General features: G+C 43.4%; 1 protein-coding gene across 4 annotated transcripts in view; it reads right to left on the reverse strand.

The window, feature by feature from the left end:
* The window catches only part of KANSL1 (KAT8 regulatory NSL complex subunit 1), a 174889-nt gene extending 154346 nt beyond the window's left edge, over nucleotides 1-20543 (reverse strand). Inside the window, exons 1-2 of one of the 4 annotated variants that reach the window (XM_075911136.2) lie at nucleotides 20220-20543; nucleotides 19199-19341 (exon numbers count right to left, since the gene is read on the reverse strand). The gene's annotated coding sequence lies outside the window, so the exon portion shown is untranslated. Of the gene's footprint in view, nucleotides 1-5795; nucleotides 5974-6046; nucleotides 6524-19198; nucleotides 19342-20219 lie in introns of those variants that run through there. The other 3 variants (XM_075911135.2, XM_075911139.2, XM_075911138.2) reach the window with 3 other exon arrangements.
* Between the last annotated feature and the right edge of the window lie 6992 nt (nucleotides 20544-27535).

Below are 27535 nucleotides of genomic sequence, written 5' to 3' on the forward strand. Positions count from 1 at the left end.
CTTTTCTAAAAAGGAGGGAAGAAGAACAATGTGTCATCTTTCAGTATTCTGCAATTGGAAAAGATAATTGCCAATTTGGAAGCATATTTCCTGCAAGTATAACTCTCAAAGTCAGAAAAAACGTGATTGGACACTGGATGATGGACTAGTTGAAAAATCACACAGTTTTTTCTACTGTTTGCCCATTAAAAAAAATATATATTTTAAAAATCTCATGTCTCCCACAGATGTACAACAATTGTGATATGTGCATGAACCATGACACTTAACATGCATACAGTATTCCTTATCTATATTTAGAAGATCAGTGTCTTCTAAGGACTGTTGAGATGGAGTATTTTATAGCCTTCCATGAAAAGCTTTTAATATTAAAGAGTGGTTCTGCACTGAAATGACTAACAATTGCATTGTGGAATCTCAATGATTCAAGACAGTATTTAGTCAGCTTACAAATTAAAGAAAAAAATTAGCCTGCAAATGAACTCTGGAATCTGAAAATCAACATAGACTCTTTCCTTCTCAAGCATCCCTACTGTAATGATTCTAAAAACCAGATTATGTTCTTAATAGCAATTGTGCAGCTCTAGTCTTCAAATGACACGTTATACCGGTCTTACCCCCTCTTGTACGAGTACAGCAACATTCAGAGTCACTGATGGCACAGTTTGGTCTACACACAGTTAAATTACAGACAAAGGAAAAAGCAATCCTGACGATCACTTCCCAGAGGAAATTTGCAGTCTGGTAGTTATGTACAAGAATTAACTGTTATTTGCAAAGTAACCTAGTTTGATATCAAGTCTTTGAAATGGAATCCCCAGCATTATCCTTTTTAAAAAAAAATGGCACGAGAGAAATGGGAAAGCAAAATGTGAAATGCAAGCAAAAAATGTTTGCATAAATGTTTTACGTCTAAACCAAATATCTGAAAACTCAGCTCTTCTTGTATTTTCAAAACAATTGGAAAGATTGGTGTTTCCACCATCATAACGGGCACCACCACAAACCCACAATGCACAGAGCTTTCCTGTACTTGTAAGTATAGTCTGGGCAACTTTCCAAGGCAATGTAGTCTTAACTCAGGACTTAAATGAAATTGGAACAGTCTAATTTTAAAAATATATTCATATTTGATATACATATTCTATTGCTGAGTTAAAGTAACACCTCCCTACCTCATGCTTCTTGGAGAAAGTGTTAAGGTCAAAAATATTAGCATTAAACTTTCAATATTTTGCCAAAATGCGTAGATGTCACAGAACACTTTACATCTCAAAGCACCATACAAACTAATTAAAACCTCAACACCTTTGAAAGGAGTTCTACATTTTCATCATTTTACCAGTGAGGAAACAATTTAAGTCACTTACCCTATGTCACATGGCAAATTAGTGGCAGAGAGACTAGAACACCTGAGCTCCCTAGTCCCATGCTCAATCCACTACACTCTCTCAGGGCATTTAAGTGTCTTACTCAATACTGAATCAATAATCCAGCACACCATTATCCTGACCATACTTCAGAAGCTAAATTTTAGCAAACTGTTACCTGAGAGGAAATAGGTCTCTGTTTTAAGAGCTGATCAGGATCTCTCAGTGAAGAGAGCAATTCATGAGGATCACCATCACAGCATCCATCAATAAAAGAAAGTAAGTTAACAAAGCTATAGTGCTGAATAATTTCTTCTAATAAAACAAACCTGTCATGTATGAATAATTTACACCATAGTTATTATATAAATGGTTGTCACTATTTCTGGGCCTCAAATGAAGATGAACTTCCCAATCAGATTCATGTTACTGCAGGCCTCAATAAGAGGGCATAAAAATCAAGACGTGAACTCAATGAATGTTGGTGTAACTTAGGAGACACTTCATAACAAAGCCAGAATTTATCAACAGACTTTATGCTACCAACTTGACTGAAGTCTACATCAGCTTTCAGTAAAGAAAGAGATTTTAATAAAGCTATTTTAAACAAATCACTTCTCACTCTAAATGCTGCACAGAGCTGGTGGAGACAGGACAGTAATTCTGCAGCAGCAAGTCTAAACTGAGGAGCTGACAAAGATATGGTCAAACAAGTCTGAACAGACTTGCAGTACCCTTTCCTGAATTTAGATTTGTTTCAGCTGTTCTTTTTCAAATCTCTGTTGTTCCTTGTTCATGTAAAAAAGTAAGATGTTTTCATCTATGATTCAAAGAGCAAAGTGCCCAACTTCTACTCTTCAGAATTCGATCTCCTTGACCATCAGAACTTCTATTTTCTGCTTTCATTCTTCAACTTACAATTTGTCAAGAAGCAAATGATGAGAAGCTAGGTTTCCATTCTCTTCTTGGATTCTGAACAGTTTTGCAGTAAGTTATTTGCATTAACCCCCTACCCTAAAGGCCTAGTTTCAGTGTACTTTGAAGAGAATGTATTCATAGCATAACACACTAAATGACTGCATCACATCACCACAACACTGATGTGTAGCAACTCTGTTTGTCCAACAGAGAACAGACAGGAAGCCTTTTCCTAATTGTATAACAAAGCAGTTCAAAATTACATCCTTATCCATATGGCTAAACAATAATTTGAGAGTCTGGAGAAGATTCTCCAACAAAAGTTTTTGCACATTCATTCCAGATACAGTGTATTCAAAGATGTTATGGACTGGGAAAATGAAATTTATAAACTGCAACAAAGGGAAATTGTACTTCATACTTACCATTCTAATGACACAAGTATTCAGACTCTATTTTCAGTGTGTTTGTAGTCTCATTAAAGAGCCACACATAGAAACTATGTATTATTTAGCCAAGCCAGCACATTACCAGATACCCAGAAAAAAAGTTAATCGACATATGATGCAACAGTTTGTCCTGATCGCATAGCAAAACAAGGTTTGATTTAAAAATAAAATAATAATAGTCAGGGAGCCAAAACAGCACTGAGGTTTGGTAAGCAAGACAATAATTTGTACACTAAAAAGAAGTTTTCAGAAGAGATTTCAGAAAAAAAATGTATATGGAATAGTCCCCTGCAAAACTGATGTGATTTTCATTATACAACCTCCCTTTAGGATGCATATATGAAGAATATATTTCTTATTTGCCTTATTAGAACATTAAGTCTGATCCTCCCTGGCTTTGCTTGCTGAACTTCCCAATCATAAAAGCATATGCATTATCAGCTCTAAACTGAAAAGATACAGTGCTGAAACTCCAGAGACATGCTTTGTCCAAAGTGTTTATTGGTTGTTGGAACTGTATGTGTTAACAAAAACAGTTTTAAAATTGTGACTAAAGTAACTTCTTTACAAAAAAACTGTTCAGCTTTTACTCTCGACTTTTGCGACATTTTCCAGTCACTGTAATCTTCCAGGATGAACTTTGCTTGCATTTAAAATGTTGAAAAAAGTGCTACAAAAAAACACACAGAAAAACCAGCTGTTTTGGCTTCCTTTATAAAAGAAGCATGAAACAATATAAGATTTCCATCCTTCCCCCTTTTCCAGGTCACTTTTAACTCTGTTGTAACTAAATCCACAATATGGACTTAGTTTGCAGCACAGACAGGGCCTAATATGGATTTACAGTGATCCCACTGAGATGGTACAGTTAAGGAAAAAATTCCACAACACCTCCGCCCCAAACTAGGCTTTGCCAACAGCTTACCTTAAGAGGTGCCACTATCAAGTCAGGCAACTAACTATTCTCATCTCAAACAAAATAAAAGAAGTCAAGAAATCAATATCTTCTTCTATTTAAGGTAATAAATTTGTGGCTAAAACCTATAAAGCATCATCACTGTCCATAATATCTTTGTTATGAATGGATTTTAGGGAAGCATATACAGAATGGGTAACTGGCATTATATGTTTCCCCTCTGAAAACAAAAGTGTGGTATTTAAATAAAAAAAATGTTATTCTGAAAAAAAAAACAGAACCTCTTCATAATCAGCATTTAACAAATTACAAGGTAAGTGGGTGTGTTTGTTATATTAGTATATCAACAGAACTGTGAAGAAAGAAAATAAGTTTATTACTAGTCAAACAGTATTATGACTAAAGTACTTTCTCAATTTCACAACAAATATTAACTTCCCTGAGGATGGGCTTTTTACCTTGTTTTATTTTTAGAAATACACATCACACACACTACATATCACATGACATGATGTAATTGCTAGCAAGAAAATGGCCCAAACTGTTCAAAATATAGTGGTCAGACTTTAAAAAAAAATAAATAAAAACCCATACCAAATCAACTAACAGTAATTCCTATCATACTATGGCCAGTTTTTATAGAAAATGACCATTCTGTTTGCCACTCCAACTGGTGATATATATAAGATTCTACATAAAAACATACTGGTCAAATTTAGAATATATAGATTTCATTAGCAGGAGAGATTATGCTCCAATGTACAAAAAAGGGTGGGTTTGTTTTTCTAAATAGAAACACTGATAGATAAATTTGTTAAAGAATTTAACAAAGAATTTCCTTTACAAAGAATTTATCTACCATCAGATTTGCTCAGGATCTTTTTAAAAATCGAGCACTGCAAATAATCTAAACCTCTTATCATAACATATATGCAAGAACAGAACAGTCTTTTAAAATGTGAATACAGTATATTCTTCTGTTTAGAGAACAATGAACACGTTTTCCCCAATCCCAAATTTAAAATAACCACAGAAACTTTCAACTGGGTTTAGTGGATCAAACCCATATCTGAGAATTGACCACGAAGTCCCAAACGGATAGAAGGGTTGTACACACGTTTACAAATAAATCAATTACTGCATTTTAAAACCATGAGAAGGTGAGAGACACTTACACACATGCCTCACTACACCCTACTTAACTTTGCACTTGGGCCCAATGTCAGTGTGAAGGGGCAAGCACTTCATGCTAAATTATGCAAGGTGGAGATTATGCAACTTTCTTCTGTTTACTTTATAACTCAGGGTTGGGTCCCCCCCCCTTTTTTTTTAATTTAATACTCCTATCAGCTTTGTTCTCTTCCAACGGGATAGCTTTCAGTCGGCTTCTTTGTTTTTGAGAGGGCAGACTTCAGATTAAGGCTAATATATAATATTACACACCGTACAAGCAGCAGCAGCACCACCACACCACCACAATGACTGCCAGCCACGTGACAGAGATGGCAACACACACGGGAGGAGGGGGAGGGGGGTGTGAATGGAACTGGGGGCGGCAATGCAGGACTCGATGTTAGAACTTTTGGGTCCGCCGCATTCGAAAAGCCAGGCTCCCAACGTTCCATCCGCAGCCATTCAAGTTTATCACCAAGCCACAAAGGGCTCCCAGCCCTGGTGCAAAGATTTCAATTTAAAGTGGCGCCATCAAAAGCAAGCGCCTCGCCGCCACCCCCTCCACGCCATGGATCCGCAGTACTTTGCTAGCCACACGCACCAGGGGAGGGAGTGGAAATACACACACACACACACGCACAAGGAGAGAGCCCTACCGCGGGAGATTTAGCAGGCGGGGCTCAGCCAGCGCACACGAAAGAGACAAGCACACCAGGAAGGCACGAAAACAAAAAAACAAAACAACAACAACAAAAAAAAAAAGTCAGGCCCTTGCTCTCCCCCCCACCCTGCCTCCCGCACGCGCTCCCCTCCCCCCGAAGGAGGAGAGATCCGCTACAGTGACCCCGAGTACTTTACCCAACACCCCCCACCCGGATCCCCGAGCGTGCCTGGCCCAGGGAGGGGTGCGGGGGAGCCAGCAGCCGGGCAGAGAAGTTCGGGCTGAGGCCAGGACGGGCAGCAACCCACATCAGACACGTTCGGAGGCGGCGGCGCCGGGCACGGAGGCAGCCGCGGGCGCAGATGGCGAGGGTGGGAGCGAGCCCCCCTCCCCGCCCCTCCCCGCCAGTGCCCACGGCGGGAGCGCCGCAGAGGGAGCAGGAGCCATTGAAAGTTGCCTGGCTCCGCGGGGCCGGCGGTAGTTGCGGTAACAAAGGGGCAGCGGGAGGGAGGGAGGGAAGGAGAAAGGGCAGCGGGAGCGGGGCGGCCGCGGCACCTACCACGTGATGGAGCCGAGCGCACAGTCCGGGCGGATTCAGCCCCGCACAAAATGGGCGCAGTTTGCAAACAAGCGCCGACCGAGGGGAGAAGCGGAGCCGCAGCCGGCACAGGCCCCGCCAGCCCCGGCTGCAGCCCCGGCTCCCCCCCCTCCCGCCGGCTCGGGCCCGCCCTGGCTCCCCCGGCGGCGGGGCGCGGGGCTCGTCGCTTTCTCCCTTCCCCGGCTGCAGCGGCTGCAGCCCGGGCTGGGGCGGGGGGGGAGACGCTGGCCCCCCCACCCCCGGCTCGGGGAGCGCCCTGGCGCCGCCGGCGGCGGGTCCTCGGCTGGACGCGCGGTCGCTCCGACTCTCTCCCCGCCCGGGGCGCGGCGGCGGAGCGGGCGCTGCGGTGCTTTTCCCCCCCGCTCCGGGTCAGAGCGGCGGCGGCGCTGCTCGGAAAATGGCGGCCGGGCTCCTTCCCTGCCCTCCCCCTCCCTTTAATCGGAGAATGCACCGGGCGGGGGGAGGGAGGGCCGGCGCAGCGCCCCCGCCGGCAGCCGAGCGCACTGCGGCCGCGCCGCCCGCAGCCAGGGGGCCCCGCCGAGCCGCCGGCCGGAGAGCGCGGCCAGCGAGCAGCCCCCGGCTGGGGCGGCGGGACGCCCCGGGGCTGGGCCCGTGCAGCCAGGAGCGACCCCGGGAAGGGGGGGAGGGGTGCTTGTGAGTCACGGGGGGGGGGCTTCTCGGCTCGCGGAGCCCGGCACTTGCAGGCCCGGCCCCGCGCCTATTGTCCCGCCGCTGGGGCAAGGCGGGCGCTACCGCAGGCAGCGGCGGCTCCCCTGCAGCGTGCCCGCTGGCCGCCAGGGGGCGAGCCGTGCCGCTGTCACTGCGCACGCGCGCTGCGGCCCTGCACAGGGAGGCGGCTGCAGGGGACGCGGAGCCTGCTGGGAAGTGTAGTCCTCGCGTAACTCCAGCCAGGCGTCCCTTCTTTGCCGGCTCAGCCAGAACAGGCACAGGGGGGTAGCCCAGCCTGCAGCGATGCGCGCACAATCCCAGGGACTAACAGGGCTACATTTCTATCACCATCCCAGGGACTCTGTGCAATCCAGCCAGGCGTTCACCAAAAGCCACACGCGCCAGATCCGTAAAGACCCTTCAAAGAAATGCCCAAAGAAATTCTTCCTCCAAAGGAGAGTTTGGGCAAGGCCACGAGGATATTGCTGTAAATAAGTGTTGAGACAAGTCCTTGGAACAAGAAACAGAACTTGCAGTTTTGGGCAAAGCTCAGTCCCTTGAACCTCTTTGCAGCCTTAATGTTTTAAAAACAACCACTGTTGTTGCTGGATCAGAGAGGTGCAATTTATAGTAAACACCTACTATAGAAAACAATAATATCCAACTACCTTAAAATTGCACAGCATGCAAAAACAACAAAAACACCACCACAGCTACTGCAACAACATCCTCCTTACTTCATCCTGCAAAAATAAGTATGACAGCCCAGAAAGGCACACTAGGGGGGGGGCCAGTTGGTGAGAACTTATTCAAAGCTTATTTAAACAGAAGTGAGAACAAAAAGTAAAATTAGTAAATATTAAATAAGTGTATTTAAAAAAAAATCCCTAAAGCTAACTAGAGAGATAGCTGGAGACAGTCTTTATATAATAGTTTAAAGGACATGTCTCTGAAATGTCATATTTATCATCCAGACTATTTTCTTTATGCATTGCTTCTCCTCATATTTTGTCTGCTATGTCTTTATAAAAAGAATCTTTGCCCTAAAGCATATGGATTTGACTTCCTATATTTTTAAAAGCTTCAGAGGGGTAGCCGAGTTAGTCTGGAAGTGGAAAAACTTTAACACCACCACCACCACACTCCACTAGTAACACCTTAAAGACTAACAAAACATGCAGATGGTATCATGAGCTTTTGTGGGTATAACCCACTCCTTCAGATGAATGAAGTATTAAAAGTCCAGATCCAAGAATAAATAAAGGAAGAGGGGAAACAGGAAGGGAGAAAAAAAAGTGAATTAGAGTGTTCAAGATTGAGTGTTCAACTTTAAAAAGTTTTTCCTATATTTTTGTACATCACCTAACACAGTGGTCACCAACCAGTAGATCGAGATCTACTCATAGGTCTTGGAGCCTCTAACAGGTTATCCTGACAGGTGTGGCCAAGAGACTATCAAGTGCTGGCGCTTCAGCTGCTCCTTCCTCTACTGTTGTGCATCTCCTGTCCTTTGCCTTGGAGCTGACTCCCACCACCCCAGGGAGCCTCCTGCTTACTGTGCAGGGGAGGGGAGGGAGAAGAAGAGCACTGATTTCAAGGTGCCCCCTCTCCCACCCTGTATCCTATCTCCACAACGCAGAGCATGGAGCACAACAGGATTTGGGATGGAGTCTGCTGGCTGCCTTTGGGTAGGGTCACCAGATGGTTTCAACAAAAATACTGAACACACTTGACATTACATCACAATCTATATTACATCTTATTTAGAAAATACCGGACATTTCTATTTTCTCAATTTGTTTCCCGAACAGAAAACTCAAATACTGGACTGTCCAGTTCAAAACCGGACACCTGGCTACCCTACCTTTGGGAGTGGTGCAGGGCCAGGGTAAGGGTGAGCCTGCCTTAGCCCTACTGCACCAACACCCAGGAGCCAACTGAGGTAAGCAGTGTCCAGTCAGAACCCACATCCACCCACTACCCCAGTTAGGAACTCCCTCCTGCACCCAACTCCTGCCTCAGCCCCAAGCACCCCATATCCAAACACCCTCCCAGAGCCTGCACCTACAACCCCCTCCTGCACCCCAACTGCCTGCCCCAAGATCAGCTCAGAGCCCCTCACACAGATCCCTGAATCCAAGACCAGAGTCTGCACCCCAATGCACTGCCTCTGCTTGGTGAAAGTGAGGGAAGATGAGTGAGCAGGAGCAGGGCATCAGAGAAGGGGCACAAAGGAGGCAGGGCCAGGGTATTTGGGTTTGAGGTGGATCTCGGATTGCAATTAAATTCAAAGAGTGATCTCGTGTTTAAAAAGGTTGGAGACCCCTGATCTAACTGGCCTCAGGAATGGCTTCCCGCAGCTTGTTGGCTGGAAACAACAAACCATGGCCACTGGGAACAGCGGAGAGCCATGCCTGCAGATGGTCAATACCAGCAAAACATCTCCTTGCCCACCAACAGATTACTCTGATGGCCTGCAGGTTGCCCACTACTGGTTTAACTCCTTAAAGGAAAAAAACAGATTGTCCCTCCCAAGCCCCTCTTTTTACATGTTATGTCCAAAGAAATCCTTATATTATTTTTAAACCCTTGCTTGGTTTTTTTCTTGATATTCATGTCTTGTCCCCATAGAGTCTCCCAGGAAAAATAGGTAGAACTGACTTATCAATAGTCTACTATCACAAAAGTGGCGAGGAGTCCTGTGGCAACTTATAGACTAACTGAAGTGTTGGAGCATAAGCTTTCATAGGCAAAGACCCACTTCATCAGATGCATGTCTTTCTTCATGAGGTTGATAGATTTCTACTCCATACGGCTAAATGCAGTGCCTTGCATGGTGTCAAGTATCAGAGGGGTAGCCGTGTTAGTCTGAATCTGCAAAAGCGGCGAGGAGTCCTGTGGCACCTTATAGACTAACTGAAGTGTTGGAACATAAGCTTTCGTGGGCAAAGACCCACTCCTCGCCGCTTTTGCAGATTCAGACTAACACGGCTACCCCTCTGATACTCTACTATCACAATTATCAAAGAAGTGAAATCTGAGTGAGAGAAAATTACTTTTAGATACTATTTAAAACTTGGGGTAGGAGAGAGTGGAAGAAGGAGCTGCGCCCCTTTGGTTGTGATACCACTTAATTCCCATTGTTTGTTAGGCATCTAAAACTAAAGTTCTTTTCAAGATTCAGTACCCTTGACCTTTCAATTAAGGAAAGAAAAGCTCCTCGGGTTTTTTGAATTTCCAGGAGATCTCCAACAGAAACCAGGAAAAACAAAGATTTGATATTCCTGTCATCACTATCTGGTGTTCTTTTCATTTTTTTTTTAAACAGAACAGTAATAAAAATATAAAAGGATATATTCATCTCTTTTTTGGGGGGGGGAATGGGGAAGAATAGGCAACTTTTAAAGAATGGCTAGTTTCCTAGGTTTCAGATGAACTGCTGGGGAGCGGAAGGGGTGGCTATGTAAAAAGCTTCTGGTTGCTAGGAGCCAGGTCCCAGACTCTTGGGATGAGTTGATTTTAATCCATCTCTGCAGTCGCTGAGATGTGCTTCCATCCAAATGCCTGAAGCATCCTGCAACTATTGTTTGCTGGGTCCCACACTGTGCCTCAGGCCAGGAAGTGGAATATATCAGCATCTGAAGCCAGGGGTGACCAACCCTTAGAGAGGACTGTCAGAAAATTAAATGAGAAGCCGGCATCTACCCTTTATGGAGTACTTTTCAGTATTTAAAAAGTGGGACTTGGGTCATATAAGAGACATGAAAGGGACACAAGTCAGGGGCCATGTTTAACTTTTCTTAGAACTTTCAGAAAGAATCCTCAGCTGGAACAGATTCTAAGGATCAACTCCTGCATTTGCATCTTTCACACTTATGATGAACTAATGCTAGAAGGACCAGATCCTTAGAAACATATTTTATGAGTCTCAATTACTCTGCTAGATTATTTGGGAAACCCTTTTCTGCTCCTAATGCAAATGAAATACTCACTGACAATGTAAAAAGGCCTTAGTGCAAAATGAGAATCATATCCTCTTGTTATATAACTGCACTGCAAAATCCACTACTATATGGACCACTACAACATCCCCCATACTCCACAAATAAGATACTCTACCAGTATGCAACGCAATCCTGATTCTGGAAAAAAAAAAAAAAAAAAAAACCTATATGCATGCTTAACTTTAATATGGATCTATAACCCCTGACTTCAATGAGGCTACTCACATGTTTAACTTTCAGCGTGTACATTAAGTAGTCACAAGACTGGAGTCCTAGTGCATATTTTCATTTGCAGTGTGCCCTGGACCATAATTACCATCTCACTAGCTTAAGTAGCAGATCAGACTCCAGAAGCCACCCAGAGACTGCATGATATACAGAAATTAACTTGGGACCAATAATCATGCTCTTGAATCAGAGGTGGAGCCCAGAGCATAATTTATTGCACTGTACCTGTTTTACTGCTGCATCTCAGTTTCCCCATCTGCAAGTTGATTATACTTAGCCTCTTCACAGGACAATTGGGAATGAATGACTACATAATGCCGAGTAGGTTCAAAGCACTGTACAAGTGCTAATTATCAGTGATGCTTCTTAAATAAGCAGATGGATCACTAGTGAGCAATCAAAATCACACTTTTTCTGACGCCTGATCTACATACAGATTTTGTACTGGTATTATTATCTCACTATTGGGGAGTGTGATTATTTTTCCCATCAAAACAGTTATACTAGTGTGACTCTCTAGCCATAGATGCAGTATTAAAAAACAAAAACAAAAAAACCAACCCACAACTTTGACAGGGGATTAGTTCTTGAGGATACAGAAAATTACAAGAGAAAGATCAGTGGCAGAATCTAGTCAACATTTTAGCTGTCAACACACAAATGGAAGAAGTATGAGGAATAAAAAGGAAGACCTGGAAGCATTAGTATACAAGATAAATTATGACTTAATTGGTGTCACTGTGGCTTTGAGGGACAAGTCTTGTGATGGAAAATAGAGAGGCATACAGCTTCTTCAGGAAGGACAGCCAGGGGGAAAAAAAAAGAGAAGAGCACGCATTATGCATCAAGAATATATATACTCCTGTTCGAAGGCCCAAAAGGAGGTAGGAAGCACCAACTAAAGAGAAATGGGGAAAAATAATAGGGGGATGGTGTCATGGTAAAGGATTTATTAAAGGCCATCACATCAGGAAAAAAGAGATAGAGGAGATATTTCTAGAACAGAAAAATCCAAAACACATGCCCTAGTAGTAGGAGAGGGACTTCAACTACCCACACATCTGTTCAAAAAGTGACATGTCAAAACACAATGTTTCCAGTAAGGTCTTGGACTGTACTGGAGACACTTTTTGTTCCAGGCGGTGAAGGAAGTAACGAGGGGGAAGACTAACAGATTTATTAGAGCATAAGCTTTCGTGGGCCAGACCCACTTTGTCACTTTTGCAGAGGGGGAAAGAGACATTTTAGACTTGAATCTAACCAATGGTAAGGAATTGCTAGAAAATCTGAAGATGGACGGCAATTTGGGTAAACATTACCATGAAATGATAGATCTCATGATTTTAAGGCAAGAAAGAACAGCAGAATAAGGATAACGGACTTCAAAACAAGCTAACTTTAACACAGAGATTGTAAATAAAGTTCCATGGGAAAAAAATCTAAGGCCTTCAGGAGAGTTGGAAGGATATAATATTAAAAAGGTACAACTCCAAACTACCCAGATGCAAAGGACAGATACAAAGAAAAACAGTAAGAAGTCAATATGGCTCCATCAAGTGCTCTTTAGGACTTGAAAATCAAAAGTGACTCCTGCAAAAAGTGGAAGCATGGACAAGAGTAAAAAGTTAAGGAGTACAAAAATAGCACAAAATTTTTAGGAACAAAAATCAGAAAAACTATGGCACAATACAAGTTATACCTAGCAAAGTAAACAAAAGACAACAAGAAAAGTTCTTCAAATACATTGGGAGCAAGACAGAGACAAAGAAAAGTGTATGTCTTCTACATAGCTGGGAAGAAGAGCTAATAAACAGGTGATATCCATAAAGCTGAGGTGTTTCATGCCTATTTTGCTTCAGTCTTAAATCCTTTTATTGATGACGACCAGATATTTGATATAATTAATACTTACAACAAGGAGGAAGGAATGCAAACCAAAATAGGGAAAGAACAGGTTAAAGAATATTTAGAAAAGTTAGATGTATTCAAGTTGGCAGGGTCTGCTGAAATTCATTCTACAGTACTTAATGAACCAATCTCAGAACCATTAGCAATTACCTTTAACAACCCCCTGGAGGCCAGGTAAAGACCCAGAATACTGGAGAAAGGAAATTTTTAGTCTTGAGTGAAGAAGACTGAAATGGGACCTGGTAACGGTTGGCAAATACGTTAAGGGCTGTTAGAAAGAAGAAAGAGAATCACTTATTCTCCAGGACCATGGAAGGTAGGTGATGAAGTAACAGGCTTCATCTCCAGCAAGGGAGATTTAGATGTTAGGAAAAACTTTCTAACTATTGGGGTAGTGAAGCTTTGGGATAGGCCTCCAAGCGAGACTGCAGAATTCCCATCATCGGGGTTTTTTTTAAAAATTGGTAGGACTAACATCAGTCATGGGTTGGGTTAGATTTACCTGCTCTTAAACAGTGCAGGGTGGTGGACTTAATTACTTCTCAAGGTCTCTTTCAACACTACGTGTATGTGATTTTATAATCAGTATAAAGGATCTACTAAAGGCCACCATTATAACATTAGCTTATTCTTGTAGAGGAATAAAATTATACCAATATAAGCACTTTTTATAATGGCCAACTGCAAGCACACTATAGTACTAATATTATTACCTACACACTGGTTTAAACAAGGCCTGAATGTACTGCCTCTGAATGTATTGGTGATTTTCTTATTTAAACAAATCTCACCTTGGGTTCACCCATCATTGCTGTTAGTCATAGATTATGTAAAACTTAAAAAACAAATAGTATTGCAGCACCTTAAAGACTAACAAAACTTGCAAATGGTATCATAAGCATTCGTGGGCACAACACGCTTCTTCAGATGAATGCAGTTATTACAAGTCCAGTTTCAAAACAAATAGAGGATGGGGGGGGGGGGAGAGAAATAGTCAATTAGGGAAGTTGCAAATTGTTCTTAAGTACCATTGTTTTTTTGTTTGATGTCATTAGGATGTGGAATGTAGTGGGCCATCCAGCAAATGTCTCTATTCATACCTTTGTGATAACTTTATTCACAGGTTTGAGTCCTAAGTTCCAAGGCTTCCCTGTGTGGAACTGACCTGAAACAGTACAGTGACCTTGAGATGCATTAATGAGTAACTCAGCTATACTTCTGAAGCATCGATTATATAGCTTCCTAATTTGTTCAGGACAACATTTTGCTACATATAGACTATACGATTAGTCAATAGGACCATTCTGCAGAGCTGCAGCAGGGGTAGCTCCAGAAGCCCTTTCAACCTGGAACGAAGGATGTTAAATATCAAGTAACTGACTAAACAAATAATCAATGCATTTTGCATCGACTATTTGATTAGTCAGTAGGGCTCCTCCACCTTTGAAGCGTAGCAACAGCCATAGGGTTAAAAGGCAAAAGCACCGCGTGGAGCCTGGAGTCAGCCCAAGGTCAGATAGGGAATCCTGACAACCCCTTGTGGTGTTTCAAAGCGGCAGCGCCACACAGAGCCCAGGGTCAGCAGGGGAGTCCCAAGCTGATCCTGGGCTCTACACGGCACTGCTGCTTTGAAATGCCGCGTGCAGCCTGGGGACATCCCAGCTGGCCCTGGGCTGCACGTGGTATTTCAAAGCGGCAGCACTGTGTGGAGCCCAAGGTCTGGCCCCAGGCTCCATGCAGCGCTGCTGCTTTGAAGTACCTCTCCCTCTTCCCCATGCCCCTCCTTGCTGACTCTTTCTGATACAGGCAGCAAGAGATGGGGGGAAGTGACTAGTCAACCAGTCCTTCAAATCCCTAGCTGGAACTGAGCAATCCTGGCTCGTGCTGGCTCCGGAACCCACCCACGCTGCCGCTCTGCATTTTAAATGTAGTAAGAGCCATTTAAAATGAAGAGGCACAGCGATCAGCATGAACCAGGACTGTTGGGTCCCGTCTCACACGGAGTTCAGCTGTCCACTGCAAACAGGGCCTGGTGCCAGAACAGCCTCTGTTCACATCAACCAGGGTTAGCCACGGGAAGGGGCTGCTCCAGCAGCAGCCCCCGTCTGCAGCCAGGCTTGGCTGCCACAAACAGGGGCTGGTGCTGGAGCAGCCTCTGTTCGTGATGGACAAGGCTAACTGAGGCCAGCCCTGCTGCTTGGTGGCAACAGCCCCTATTCGTGGGAAGGCCAAACTCCCCGCTAGAACCCCTGCGGACAGGGGCTGCTTTGCAGCAGCCTCCCCTATCTCCCTCACTGCCTCTGATAGATGCAGCAGGGGGGAGCAGGCGACACTCCAAAGAAGGTGCTGGGGGGGAACCGGCTTTTATTTCATCAGATGCATAAAGTCACACTATTTCATCTTTCTTTCTGCTGCTACTGCTGTTGATCTTGGGAGTGAGGGACCGGACACTCAAGTTCTGCGTGGCTAAACCGCCCTTCTGCTGGCACGCGTGTGCATGAGCTATAAGAAATCTCACATAAGGAGCTACACTAAACTTGGCAGCTATGCTTAAGGATGATGTAATCTTCTACACTCACATTTGCACTGTATGCAAGGATTTTGCATTCGTTTGTTATATCCCAATACAAGTTTAGGGAAACCGATCATTTATTGAGAGAATAAAGCAATCGTGACTCGACACAAAAGCTTTATCAGATACCAACTAACAGAGAACTGGAACCACTAGCCAGCACCAACACAAAAGAGAAGTGGAGCAGGGACAATCCTTACCCTCAGCTAATTGCAGGATTATCCCCTTGCTGAGAAGCCCAGACCCTTTCCAAAAATGCTAGGAATGTGCTGAAAGTCTTAATAAGGTGCTGCGCTTGGATCCTTCTTGAAGAGCTATAATTGCTATTATCCTCCAGGTAGTAAATATCTGATCAAATGAACCACGTGCTTCAAACACATCCTCTCACCTAGACCCTTCTGACTACTGGAAGGTAGAAACAATTCATTCTCCCCATGTCTCGCCTACCTGATTCTCACAGCTTCCTGATTCTACTGAAGGCAGGTTGCCTTCATTACTCTACCCTTTCCATAAAATTCATTTTTTGGTTTTCTCTCAGCCAAAAACAGCTCTGGTGCTCTTTAACAATTTTTCCAAGTAGCTGTATGAAATTGACATGGTTTGTTGGTTTCACTGAAGCCAAATGGGTCCCAATATTAGAAATGAAACTAGCCAGAATCTACTTATAGTTTACTCTTCACTTTTCTTCCTGATTTCCAGGTGGAGAAGCATAGCTAGTTAATATATGTTTTAAGTCAGAACACTAGATGCAGAGAGTAAGTTATTTAAAAAATAAACTTAAGTGTGATATCATTAGTAGATATTGTAAGTCTCCAGTCATAAGGCTGACTGCTTTTAAATGTTATAAGCAAGGATGTTAAGGGGCGGGTAATCCACTAATTGTGTAGCCGATAAAAATGTTAACAACTACACAGTTTAGTCAATACGGGAAGGCTTCCTCAGTCCTAGCTCGTGCTGGGACCAGAAGCTACCCCCATTGCATCTTTGTAGTTTAAATGCTGCCTGCATGCCCAACTCTTACTACACTTAAACTGCAGAGCTGCAGCAGCAGTAGCTTCTGGACTCGGCACAAGCCGGGACTGTTCAGTCCCAGCTCCTGCTGGATCCTGCAGCCCCTGTCCAGAAGGAGTCCCAGCGAGTAGCTGGGACCCCCACAGACAGAGGCTGCTGCCGGAGCAGCCTATGCCCGTGGCCAGCCCAGGCTACCACAGACACAGGCTGTTTCACAGCAGCCTCCCCTTCCCACCCTCCCACTTCTGCCTCTATCAGAGGCAACAGCATGGGGGGGGGGGGGGGGGGGGGGGGGGGGGAGAGAGCATGCCAGGCAGCACCACATAGATGGTGCTGGGGGGAGCCAGCTTTTAAGCCAGCTCCCCCAACTCTGGCTCCTGCTTCCCCTCCCTTTGGGCATGTGGGGGAAGCGAGTAGTCAAATACTCACTTTCATCCCTAGTTATAAGGTGTCCCAGGTTATCAAAGTCCATTACATACCTATGAAAAACTCTTGCCTACTTAATCCATTAATTAATGTATGGCAATTTCATGATTAGTTAGTCTTTTTAAATATATTTTCCAAACACATATAGGCCATGTTTTTCATAGGTGCCGTGCAAATATCGTTGCCATCAAAAGAAGTTACAGGAGCACAGCATCTCTGGGGGAAAAAAATAGCATATTGCTAAAATGTAGCAGCAACCTCCAAAACTTGTAGCAGAGAACTAACATAAACAGTATTAAATTGATGAAGATGGTGAAAATGTTGTAAATACACATCACAGGATATTACTAACACATCACAGGATATCACTAACACATCACAGGATATTACTATTATGATGACCATCTGGTCAGCATAACTAGTGTGAATTTGCCTAGAGGATATTTTATATTCTGTAACAGAACTGCTTGTAAATTCCATCCTCTGCAATCTCACTGAAGGAAGGGTCTTTCATTTGGCCGGTATAATTTAGGAGGGAGGGAGTTGGCTTTCATAACAACCAAGAAAAATACTTAGTATGGCAAGGGATTGTGACCCTGTCTTCTTTTAGGACTGTTGCCCTTTTTGATTTCTATTAAATGCATACAGCTTGGCCAAATCTATACAATTCTACATTGTAATAATCACTACTACTTATATAATGCTTCTCCCAAAATCAGCGTACCTACATCAGCTAATCCTCAACTCCTTGTTCAGGCATATCAATATTATCCTAATTTTAGAGATGGAAAAAACAAGGCACAGAGAGTTGAAATAACTTATCCACCACAAATAGTAACTAGAAGATTTCCTATGCCAATGCTGAGTACACTAAACCATGCTGACAGATGCATGCAAAATTATAAGCACGTGTAACAATATTAGGATCCACGTAAACAGAGCAAAGAGAATATGGCAGCCATATACAAGCATTTCAGGGGTGTACACAACAAGAAAAGATACATTATTTGGGGGTTATTCAAAATGGAACCTTGGACCAGTAGAATGAATCTAAAAGGGAGGGGGAAGTAGAATATCAGAAAGTGTTTCTTAATGGTGAGATTAGACAGACTGAAGCTGTGAATGCTCTATTCAATGAGTCAATTAAAAGTAGGCTGGACAAAGTATTAGACAAAATACCTTGAGGATCTGTCCTGCACTAACTGGAGTGATGGGGACTGCATTAAAATATACTAGATGGGACTCAGTAGATGTGCTCCTTTTCTTCATAATTTCTAAAATGTTTCAAATGTACTCACAATATTCTGTCTTCTGTATAAAGTGTTGACCTCATCAAGCCCTATCAAGTGTTTACAAGAGACACAAAAAAACCCAATACGGTTGGTAGCAGCAGGTTATAGCTTCATACAATCAGAGTGGCGCTGACAGGATAGAGCTACTGTGACAATTCTAATGCATTTGGAAACCTCCAGATAGATTTTCTGGTCCTCTTTGTCAGGTTTTCAGATTGAATTGATTTACACCCTGGAAAATAATTTCTACCAATTCTGTGAATGATTAAAATATTAAGGAAGTTACTTGGGTCCCACATTTTCAGTAGGAACTACCCAACTTCTAGTTTACAACCAGTGGCGGCCCGTCAATACAGGCGTACTAGGCAGTCGCCTAGGGCGCCAAGATAAATGGCCGTTGAGGGCTTTGGAGGCAGGGGTGCCGATTGCACGTTTCGCCTAAGGCGCCAGTTGCCAGCAGCTCGTCTAGGGCCGCTCCTGTTTACAACATACAGTGACCTCCCAAGTACACTACATCAGGAGACAGTGTCAAAAGCTGATAAAGCTTTTCTGGTACCATGCTGAATGATCCTGAAATACTCACCTAAAATTATAGTTATTAGTATAAATGAATAGGTTTTTTAATATTATATTCACACTTAAAATACATATACAAATTCAAAATAAGTTTCATATATATTTAAAAAAATAAAAATTCCAGAAATTAATTGTATTTTTTCCAATTTTACATCACCTATTTTCTTCCTCAGAGAGCCCAAATCTAAAAAGTTCACTTTCTGTATTGAGCTGTATTCCTGGAGTTCCTTTTTTGGTTAATTATGTTTCACGAAAGTGTTAAAGAGGTCCTGGATTTTAAACCTCTCCTGAGAATAAATGGTACCATCAGAATTCTAAACAAAGACCTCAACTATCATGGTGCTTTTCATAATTCAGGCATTTTTGTATTGAACAAAAGTTTGTAAACAAGGTACCAGTTTAAAAATGAAGAACTAGAAGTTCCTACCTTGCAGGACATCTTAATAAAATCCATAGTGTCTGGAGCAATTCAGAAAAGACTCAGGATGGAGTTCTGAAGGACTTGTAATCTTTCCAAATCCAACCAAATTCCGCAAATCTTTCTGATTTCAAGAAGTGGAAATCTTTTGTCTATAACAAAAAACAACAATAAAAAAAGAATCAAGGGAAAGAAATATAACTTGCAAACAAAACATATATGATACAACTAGCCTTAAGAAAAAAAAAATCAGGATTTAGAAAGTAGACATTTTATCACCAACTTCACCCAAAAAAGCACAATATATAGCAAACACACAAAACAAACTATGTAAAGAATCACAATAACTGGAAAAATAGACACACCTCTGTAAACTCCTGGAGGACAAAATAGTTGGAAAGTGCAGACAAAAATCTGCACACTATATAGATTAAATAATTCAGTTAAAGAGATGAAAGGAATGTAAAAAAAGGATTGGGATTTAAGCACCTAACTCCCTTAGGCTCTCATGAAAATTCTCTTTTAAGAAATCACCTCCATGAGAAATTACACAATCACTTAATTTTATGCCACATTTATGAATGCCTGCCACCCACTGAAATACATTTATTTTCCAGGATCAGGTCTTTGGGGGCTGGGGAAGGGAATAATTTACAACAACAAAAAAAAGTCATAGAGTTATTTCTGCCAGGATTTTGTTTGTTTTAAATCATTCTAAAACCCACCTTGGGAGTATCAAATATGCCATTTTTTTCAATGTTTGGGTAAAATGGAGGACTGGACAAATAGAAGACATCTAAGAATATTTTCTATCCCATTTCCTAAAACTGAATAGCTAAAGTCTTTACAGGCTCTTTGCCATGTTTGCTTCTGTGACGCCTTTGCCATGTTAGTGCCACTGCCTCTCCTCGCCTTCTTTTGCTCCTGTCCATGCCTTGGGGATCGTGCATGTCTGTGGTCATTTTGTTTCCCTTAACACAAGTAAACAAACAAAACCCAAACGCCTGAGAAGCCACAACCGATGACTCGCCTGAAAACTCCAAGCCACGGCTCAATCTCGCTGCAGCTCGGGAGTTATAAAGTGTCCTTGCGCAGGCACTGGAAGCCCTCTCCAAATTACGACGCTCACCCCGAGCCCCCTCCAGTGTATCCGCTCTGCGAGGAGGCGATCCGGGTGTCTCCCAGCATGCGGCTGGCCCAGGTTAGAGCTCATTCCCGGCCCCCCCTGCGGATGCCCCCTGCCCGATGCCCCAGCAGCTCCCAGCATTTGGCCTGCTCGTTTAGCCATCACCATTGTTGCAAAATGCCACAAAATATCCCCCCCCAATGTGGTGTGTGACTGAGCAGCTGCAGATCCCCCCCCACCCCGTCTATTGGCGTTTCACGTCTAGCTGCAAAGTTCCTGCTCTCCCCCGACCTCTACGTCCCCCACCGCCCCCCCCAAACTCACTTTCTGGCTGTGCAAGAACCATTCCTCCTTCTTCCCCCGCCCCCCGCCTTGGCCTGGTGAATTAGCTCTGAGCAATCGCTCCTCTCTGCTTGCATGGAAGAGTCACAGGGGGCTGTGCTCACTGCAGGGCAGGCGACTCCACGGCCCGATCCAATAAAGTTCTGACCCTCCCCTCACCACCCTCGCCCCCAGCCCCAGTGACTCCTCGTGCAAAGTTGCAGGACGGGGGCTCCTAGCACTACTTGGCCTGTTGTCTATGGCAGCACCATAGGGGGTGATCGGTCCCTCTGCCAGCCACACGCTCCCTCTCCCCGGCAACATGCCTTTGCAAGGCTACAGCCCCCCCGCTGCCTTGCCCCGCAGCCCCTCGGCCTGCCCTGGCCAGGTGCCCCCCCGCCCAGCCCTCCACAGCTCCCCCTTTTTCCTCCCCCGATTGCACCAGCTCCAGCCTCTGCTCCCACATCCCAGCACCTACCTGCACAGCTCAACCAGCCTTGAAGTGGGGATCTTCCTCCCTCCTCCCCTCTCATTGGCTGTGGGGAGGGCCTGGGCCGGTGTGGTTGGAGGAGGGGGTGTCCGTCAGCGTCAGGGGGCGGGGCGGGAGGGGTGATTGATGCGGGTGTCTCGGCTTGTCCCTGCCTCTGCTTGTGTTTCCCGGAGATGTTTGAGGGAAGGGGAGGGCTGCATGTGGCTGCCAGGCAGGGCCCATCCACTGGATCAGCCCCCCCCCCCCACTCACTCACCCTCATGCTTGAATGAGATAAGGGGCAAACTACACAGCCTGGGAATGGGGAGACTGTGTGAAATGGGCAGGGGGAGTCAGGGAGAGGGATGGTGAGAAAGAGAGCATCCTGTTGCACTCAGCATCTCTGCTTCTGAGGGGCACGGGGACCACTCTGGACCACAAAAAGACCTCTGCAGCCTCCAAGCTGAGAGAGGCTTTGACACACACCCGCACATGCCATCACACCACATCTGGGCCTACAGGGGGAAGGAAAAGCTGGGGCGCGCCTGTCACGTCGCAGCACGCTGCTCTGAGCTAGGAAACTCACCAAAGAGGGAGAGGGAAAAGCAGGAGGATTCCTGCAGTGAAGGTATCCCTGAATATCATATCCCTGCTGGTTTTAGAAGAAAAACAAAAGTTGCTTTTCCTGTTGTGGGCACACAATCTATTAGCAGTTCTCCCAAAGACTGTCCCCCTGAATAGTGATAGAAATCTATGCTATCATGTGCCGAAAGTGTCCGTCTGCTATGTACATTGGACAAACATCTCAGACACTTCGCCAAAGGATTAATGCCCACAAAACAGATATCAGACAAGATCACAAAGAGAAAACAGTTTCTTGCCATTTTAACCAGAAAGGACACTCTCTCAATGACTTGACCACCTGCATTCTGCTACAAAGACCTTTTACATCTGCACTTGAAAGGGAATCCTCTGAACTGTCATTCATGTTAAAATTCGACACTTGCCAACAAGGACTTAACAAACATTTGAACTATCTCACCCATTACCAAGACAGTTTCCCCAATTATCACCTCTAATACCATTAACTCACAAACATCCCACTCTCCCTACCTCTAATATCATCAATTCACAGACACTTACCTTCCTTTCTCCCCCCCCCCCCCCCCGCATCCCCCTCCTGTTCTGCAATGTGATTTGTCCTTTTCATATTTGTTCATTTTTTTAATTGTATCCTTTGGTATATATGGTTGTGACTATTTTCTTCCACTATTTGATCTGAGGAAGTGGGTCTGGCCCACGAAAGCTCATCATCTAATAAACCATCTTGTTAGTCTTTAAAGTGCTACATTGTCCTGCATTTTGCTTCATGTCCCCCTGAACAAACTACTAGCTGAGACAGGGCAATTGTTAATAGGTTAAGTGCAAAAGCCCCACAAGGATGGTCCACTAACATATCTGTCACACATTGGAGGCCCAGATATAATCTTTTTCCAATGATCACACCCCACTGCCTCGTAAACCAAGAGTAGCTGAAACCTGAGTGGTGATGTGACAGTAATGCCCATAGCACTGCCATTGCTGTAGTGTGGGCATGGAGCCAGCTTGCTTGTTTTCCAGGAAACTCTAACCACAACCACAAGGGCCTTCCTTCCTCAACCTGCCAGGATTACAGTTCCAGTGCCAGGGCACCAGGTGTAGCTGCAGGTGGTACGTGCCACCTCAGCAATTAAGTCCAGTATAGTGCACATATTTAATTAGGAAGTTACTTCTGCTCCTGGTTTTTAACATGTTAAAATCCTAATGCAGACAAGACAATTTGCAGTTTTAACTCATTAGCCTGATAGGCTCTTTCCTAGGGATTGCTTTGACCTGCTTACATGTTAAAATTACAGCTTGCTACATCAACACCAGGATGCTAACAAGTATTAGAACACACATCTCTTTTTTTTTCCTAGAGAAGGCAAGACCATTATTTAATTTTTCCTGTTATATTGTACATTTTTTCATTGTCAGTGGAGTAAGAGTGGTTACTGCTGCTGTGGCAATTTCAGCAAGAATCCATGTCCGGGAAACCCAGATATGAAAAGCTGGTTTCTCAGCGCATGTGAAGTGGGTCTGTTGTAAGTTCTATTCAGAGATTTTTCAGTTGAGGCATAAGTCACATACTGAGCTGATAAACTTTCAGCTTTCAAGAAGTCTTTACATTTCCAGTAGTTGTTACCTCCCCTCCCAGGATCAGAAGACAAAGAAGGCCAACCATTTTAAAGTATGAAGCCCTTCCTGAAATGTAAGACTAAAAATGCTAAATTGTTAAGTAATCGGATTTATTTTAGGCACTTCACAGTGCAATGTTGAGTTCTATTTATGCTTAATATTCTTTGCATAGAAATGGACAAATTATTATAGCATGCATTATGGTAGAAAGAGTCTAACCCAGGGCCTGAGAGTGATTAAATAATATTACTCAGTACTCTACATTTTGTAAGCACTGTTCAACTATTAGCAGGGTTAATGAGTTAAACCTCATGACCCTGCTATGAGATAGGTATAAATATCCCCATTTGGGGAAACTGAAGCAAAGAAAGGATAAGTGATTTATCCAAGCTGAGCTGATGGTAGAACTAGATCTCAGTTCCTCGTTTTTAGCTCCATGCTCTATCCGCTTGATCACATCTAAAAGAGTCATGTTTTTAACATTTTAAATTGAGGAAAGGTGAGCTGTGCCAGAAGCACCACTGGACTGCAACACAGAAGAAGGTTTGGGCATCCACTGATCTCTTTGCAATGATGGAACCCCAAAAGTCAAGATAGTGCAGTGTGGCAATCATGTAACAAAGCAACTTTTACCTTCTAGATATCTTTAAAAAGGGTGACTAAGTTCAGCTGTATGGATTTGAATTAGATTCTGTGCAAAACTATTCTTCCTTGAGTAGAGATTATTCTTTGCCATAGTGAGTAGGAGTAGTTTTCCTGTGGAGACATGAGGACTAGGTACACTCCAGCTTGTTGAAGTAGGCCAGAACTGTTCTATGTATATCATAATAAGCATAATAAGGATGTGTTGATTTGAATCCACAGTAGACAGGATTTTTCAGACTGCTCTGAATTCTATTACTCTGGTGCTGTTCTGTCCCTCTAAGGAGATCAGAATCACTGGACTATTTGAAGTATAAGGGGAAACCCTGGACCCACTTAAATCAATGGCAAAACTCCCACTAACTTCAGTGAGGTCAAGATTTCACCCATAGAGTGGACAACCCCAATCCATGGAGTTCATTCATGGAACTCTGTGATCATTTGATGGTGTGAAAAACTAGTCATCAGCTTTCCAGGGTGGGAGTCACAGGTGTCTTCAGAGCATCACATTGCACACTATAGCTCTAGCAAATAAGTAGATTGCATCAGTGTAGGCATCTTAAAAGAAGATGGCTGTTACGAAACAATTTTTTAAGAACTGCTCCAAGTGTGTTGATTTTTAATACTGTAGGAAAGAACATCTGACAAAGGTGTCCAAAGGTGGCTTTGGCAAAATCCTTGGGGCCCTTAATATAGAAGATCTAAATCTCACCCACCTATACAAGCTCCATGGAGATATAAACTAAAGGCTAGAATCCATACAATTACTCTTCTGAACCTGTGCCGAGAGGAAGAAAATATGGATGTTCCCAGAGGCAGGATGATAATGAATTAAGCATGACCTTTGTTTTTGTTTTTTTATTATTAATTTCTTCTTGTAAGTTCAATAAACAATTTCTGCATTTTCTCCTAGTTTTATTCTTGACTAGTAGCGTCTTCAAACATGAGGAATTTTAATCTGAGGAAACATTTTAATCTAAAAGGGAAATGTGGGACTCCTCACTCCAAATCACACCTATATTGGAAAATTTTAAGGAAAATGTACTTGACTTTAGACATCTTTTTTCTTTGTCTTGATGTTACATGGCTTTCTGTGTCTTCCCCTCTTTTAAGATATTAAAAGTATGAGGAGCGTGATAATGAACTTCCTAAAGAGCCAGAAAAAATGGATGAAGAAGCAAGTCCCAAATGAGAACAATCTGTAACATCAAAAGAGCAGGCGCCTGGGAAATCAGACAGCATAGGCAACAGTAGAATGTTCGTTTTCCCCAAACTAAATAGTATCCATCCCGAGAGAAACTCTATTGCCTGACTTAGATTGGAAACTGCACAGAATGGGAACCAAAGCCCAAAATGTTCGGCTGCTTGAAAGCAGTCATAGAGGCTGGAGCAAGAGTGTCATTACACTTTCTGTCTGTATCAGGGATACTCTGAAAGGGTGTGTCTAGCCTACAGGGTTTTGTAGACAAGAGTGGATTTTTGTCGACAAAACTATACCTGCATCCACACTGCCTTTGAGTTATGTCGACATAATGTCAACAAAACTCAGCAGTTTTGTCGACGTATGTAAACCTCATTCTACGAGGAATAACGCCTTTTGTTGACAGAGTTCGGTCAATGGAAAGCATTATTGCATCTACACTGTCCTGCCTCATTTGCCTCATTTGCAATGTCGACTTGCCTAATCTGCATCCCTCTACCGACAGAGGGATGCAGTCTAGACATACCCTGTACCTTTTCCAAAACCAATATATCTTTTCTTAGATAGGATGACCAGATCTGCATGCAGTATTATATAGAAGAAATATGATATCTTCTGTCTTATTATTCCTTTCCTTTCCTAATGATTCCTTTTAGCTTTTTAGATTGCCACTGCACATTGAGCAGATGTTTTCAGGGAACTATCCATAGTGATTCCAAGAACTCTTTCTTGAGTGGTAACAGCTAATTTAGACCCCTTAATTTTATATGTATAGTTGGGATTATATTTTTACATGTGCATTACTTTACATTTATCAACACCAAATTCCATCTGCCATTGTGTTACCCAGTCACCCAGTTTTGTGAGATCCCTCTGCTGTAATTTTTTGCAGTCAGCTTTGGACTTTAACTATTTTGAGTAATTTTATATCATCTGCAAATTTTGCCACTTCTCTGTTTACCTCTTTTTCAAGATCTCTTATGAATCAGTTGAACAGCACTCTGCCTGGAGTACACCACTATTTATTACTACTCTTTGTTTCCTGTCTTTTAAGTGGAGTACCTGGCAATGTTTTCCTGATCAACTAATGATCCTCCAGTTACTTGAACTACAAACCCCTTGTTATCTTAATCACTCTGCCTCCCTCTGTTTATAAACAAACTCCCTGCTCCAAAGGCAAAGCTGGGAGGCAGAGCACAAGATCTGTTGCAGTTAAGAGTCGTATCTGGGGCTAAGACATGCACTTTAAGCAGACCTCAAGAATGAAATTCAAATATTCAAATTTCACGGAGGGCTACAGACCCCCTAACTCTCCCTTAAATGATGCTCCCGGAAGGTACCTTGAGAAGCCAAGTTCAGCCCCCTGTGCTGAGGCAGGATCAAGTACATCTAGACCAGGGCTACTCAACATGCGGCCTGCGGTGCAGTTTGGATTTGCGCGGTGCTCAACATGTGGCCCGTAGGTGGGAACCAAAACAAAATGTAGTCAATATAATGGTCTTCTGTTGATATACATTTTAGTAGTTAAATTCCTGGACTGTCATTGCTCATTAACTGCTGTCATATGGGTGGAAATTTTATTAATATCAGCAGAACTGACTTAAATGGGGCCTGCATGTTGTGTAGTCTTGCCTTAATCTTTGTATTCATGCCCGTCAGTGTGGATGAAGCTATTTGCATATATTTGCATATAGATTTGCATGTGTATGCAAACACACTTAAGTTGCAGCCCTTGGCATGTACTATGAGTATCATTGTGGCCCCCGGGGCTTCCAAAATTGGATAGCTCTGATCTAGACCATCTCTGGCAGGTATTTGTCCAGCCTGTTCTTTAAAAACCTTAAATGATGGATACTCCACAACTAGGGTTGCCAGGTGTCTGGTTTTGAACTGGACAGTCCAGTATTTGAGCTTTCTGTTCAGGAAACAAATTGAGAAAATATAAATGTCCTGTATTTTCTAAATAAGATGTAATGTAGATTGTGATGTAATGTCAAGTGTGTCCGGTATTTTTGTTAAAACAATCTGGCAACCCTATCCACAACTTCCCTGGGAAGTTTTTTTTTCCTAATATCTAACCTTGATCTCCCTTGCTGTGGATTAAACTCATTACATTTTGACCTACCTTCAGTGAACACGGAGAACAATTCATCACCTTCCTCTTTATCACATTCCATAACATATCTGCAGACTGTCATCAGGTGCCCCTCAGTGGTCTTAGGACTAAGCATGCTCATTCTTCCTAGGCATAGGTGACTGGTGCCTGCGGAGGAAGTGGGTGCAGGGAGGGCCACTCAGAAAATGGAGATGCATGAGGAGGCACCCCATTTAGCAATTAAAATTTTGGTGGGGACACAAGGGGGCAGTGCA

The sequence above is a fragment of the Pelodiscus sinensis genome, chromosome 29 (assembly GCF_052426305.1).
Source record: "Pelodiscus sinensis isolate ZL-2025 chromosome 29, ASM5242630v1, whole genome shotgun sequence".
NCBI classification, from domain to species: Eukaryota; Metazoa; Chordata; order Testudines; family Trionychidae; genus Pelodiscus; species Pelodiscus sinensis.